At 51.5% G+C, this 3,257-nt stretch overlaps 1 protein-coding gene across 1 annotated transcript in view; it reads left to right on the top strand.

Moving 5' to 3' along the window:
* The window catches only part of LOC131213276 (RYamide receptor-like), a 44,286-nt gene that overhangs the window by 35,676 nt on the left and 5,353 nt on the right, over positions 1-3,257 (top strand). The gene's annotated exons all lie outside the window — the stretch shown is intronic.

Below are 3,257 nucleotides of genomic sequence, written 5' to 3'. Positions count from 1 at the left end.
TATTGTACATACAATCCCTACACTACTAAATTCTTCAAACCTCCCCCCACCCCCCCCCCCCCCCCCCCACCCCTCTGTCACCCGTTCTACAACCCACTCTGTCGGCGCCTGTTGGAGGGGTTAAAGACACCGGAACGGAATTCCCGGACCTGAGCCTGCGGAGTGCGGCGGAGGTGCGGGGCTACGGGGCAACGAACACACACGAGGAGTAGGAGAGGGAGGAGGAACCAGGGGGAGAAGGAATGCAAAACAAAAAAATATGCAATCTACTAACGCTCAGACGGAGACGAAGAGCCGAAGAGGAAGAGAACGGAAACCGAATCCCAGCGCGCATCCTCTACAAGGCATTGGCACCGCGTGGCGGGGGGGGGGGGCGAGCTGGGGTGTGGCCCCTTTGGGAGTGAGCGAGAGGCCTCAGATTAGGTGGAACAAAAAAAATGAAGCTACAACTAGTGCAGTAGTCGATAATTAGTAGCGATAATAATGACAGCAATAATGTTAATAGTAATAATAGTAAGAACAATAATAATAATAATAAAACAACGGTGACAAATTTTGACAAAAAAAGAAAACACTCAAACCAACCAGACCTCCCAGTCCCCCCGACCTGATTTGTTCCCGAACGCCGTGGGGTGGGGTGCTGGTTTGCGGAGGAGGTCAAAACGGTCCCCAGGGATTACGGCTTCACTTTCACACAGCTCACTTTTGGTGGGTGGTGGGGGGAGGTGGGGTGGTGGGGTTACTTTTACTTTTACCACCCCCCTCCTGCGAACCCGGATGGCCCGCCCCCCGGTGGCGGTCACACGGAATTGTGCAGATGCAACCCGTGGCTTATGACCCACCCACCCACCCACCCCGCACCCCCCCACCCCCTGAAGCAAAGACGGAGCGATGACGATTAAATCGCCACCACCCCCACCGGTTACACCCACCTCCGTAAGCTTTCCGATTTAGCTCTTAACCCGGCCCCGGACCGGAAGGCTGGCCGATGGGGTGGTGAAAGGGAAAGTGGAAAACGGTAGCGCAAGAGGCACCGCACACAACAACAATGGTCGGCCCGGTTTTCTCAGCCGAATTCTCAACCAGGGGCCACCGCAGGCCCGCATTCGCATTTCCGCGAGGAAAGAAAAGAAAAAGCCAGACACAAACAACAAACAATCAAAAGCCGCTCACACCCCCCAAGAGGAGGGGCTGCTTTCGCCGCCGGTAGTGCTCGGTTTCCGGCTTCATCCGGTGGCTCAACGGTTCAATTCCCTTTTTTATGGTTAGAAATACACTTTATTTTATCAGTTTGCTATCCCTTTAAGAGACGAATGTTAGTCCATTACAGCTCAAAGCCTCTATAATACAAAAAGGAAAAAAAAAGGTTTGGTCTCCCTCAACATTAATGCACCAGTTTTCAACTAGATTTTTCAACTAGAGATTCCACCACGATATCCTGTTTTTTTTTTGCTGCGATTTTCGGTGTGGCTACTGGTTTTGGGACGTCCTTGATGTGGATCTTCATCAAGGGTTGTGCGACTTTAAATTTTTAAAACCTTCCTCGGAAATAAAAATTCCCGAAAAAAAGTGTAAAATAAAAAAAAACAATAAAGTCGATACTAAACGGATTGTAATCAGAGAATGGATTTGCCAGCATAAATGCGTAGCAACATAAATTTTGGGCTAATCCAGCAGCATCCTTGCGCTATCGAAGCACAAAACTTATTGAACAACCCAGCGGCATTCGGACCCCTTTTGTATCGAGCCAAGTCCAACTGTGTCGGGTTTTTTTTTTTTTTTTGGTGGGGGTGATTAAGCACCCTGTAGGGATATTGGCAGACGGGAAGGGAAGGCTTGAAAAGGTCAAGCGAATTCAATTGAACGCCCGATCGGCGTTCTGCCATTTCTCGACTGCCCTTACTGTCATCTGCTATCGTCGTAGGTAGCTGCTCGTAGGGTGAACCTCGAACCCACCGTTGGGTGCGTGGGCGAATGAAGTGGACGAAGAAATATGGAGCCTTTTTTTGTGGTACCCGGGCACAGCACATATGCAAAAAGGTGAGCATAAAGCATACGGCCCTGGCCGGCAAAAACCCGGCCCCATTTAGCCTGAGCCCGGCCTGGCCCCGGCGGATCCAGGCGGATGCAGGTGCGGAAACTGAGCGGAAGCAGCAGCATCCACCCTCCCACAGTGCCATGGAAAAACATAATGGGATGAGCTACGCGGCGAAAACGGAAACTTCCCGGGGCCACCAGACCACCAGAGTGACTGGTGCGGCAACAAAGGCATGAAGCATAAAAACGATACAACAGAAAAAAAAACATAACGGCGCGATTACATGTTTTTCGCCCCTTCGCCGGCTGAAGGATGAAAAGTGCTCGCCAACACTTAACATTCATACACCACCAGAGGCTGGGTCTCTCGTGTTTTGGGTTGCTCGGCGCTACATAATGGAAATTATCGCGCTTAAATCGCGCGCGCTCGCCGGGGGTTTCCGTTGCCTTTTTTTTGTCTGCTTTGCCTCTCCAGCGCAAGTCAACCTGGCTGGATGGCACTTTTTTTCTCATTCGCTCTCTCTCACATTCGCTCTCTGTCGCACTCTCTTACGTACTCGCTTTTTTCCGTTGCTGCATTGCACCTTCTTTCTTAGCTTTTTTGCTTCGCTTCTTTCGTTTGATTCGCTCGCGTTGTTGATTGTTGCTTCGGGCTTCTCGGGTTCCGAGATTCGCTTTTTGCGCATTTCATATTCATTAACCAGTTCGTGCTCATCAGCAGCAGCGCTGGGAAGGGTATGCAATTATTCCTGCATGACATCATCACCGGCTCTGTTTGCTGATCCCACCCAAGGTAGTGCTCGCGTCTTCGCAGTTGAATTAAGTGAAGTTTGATAATGTATGTAGAGCTTGCGCTCGGGATGTAGAGCTTCCCAACTTCCCACCGAGGGTCAATTGAGGTCAAGCGGACGCGCAATTGACGTACTAGCTGCCCAACCCAGCTGGCTGTCATCTACAGAGCGCCCCCACGTAACCTGTCAGACGCAGGAGCGGGTGTCGCGGAAGACTTCAGTCAGGTTGCAGTCAGAATTGGGCCGCGACTTTCCAACTGGAGTCTAGGCCGGAATCCAGGACCCGGATCAAGGGGGGCAGCCTATCGGTAGCGAGACTTGGAGGTTGGCCCACTACCCACCTGGGGTCCTCCCGAGATTTCAAAACGCGACTCCCGACAGCGTTGCCTTCGAAGCTCTAGAAGCCTTCGAAAGACCTCCCAAAAAAAA

Source organism: Anopheles bellator, chromosome X, assembly GCF_943735745.2.
Source record: "Anopheles bellator chromosome X, idAnoBellAS_SP24_06.2, whole genome shotgun sequence".
NCBI lineage: Eukaryota > Metazoa > Arthropoda > Insecta > Diptera > Culicidae > Anopheles > Anopheles bellator.
The sequence above is the reverse complement of the archived record's forward strand: the minus strand, read 5'-3'. Positions and strand labels throughout refer to the sequence as shown.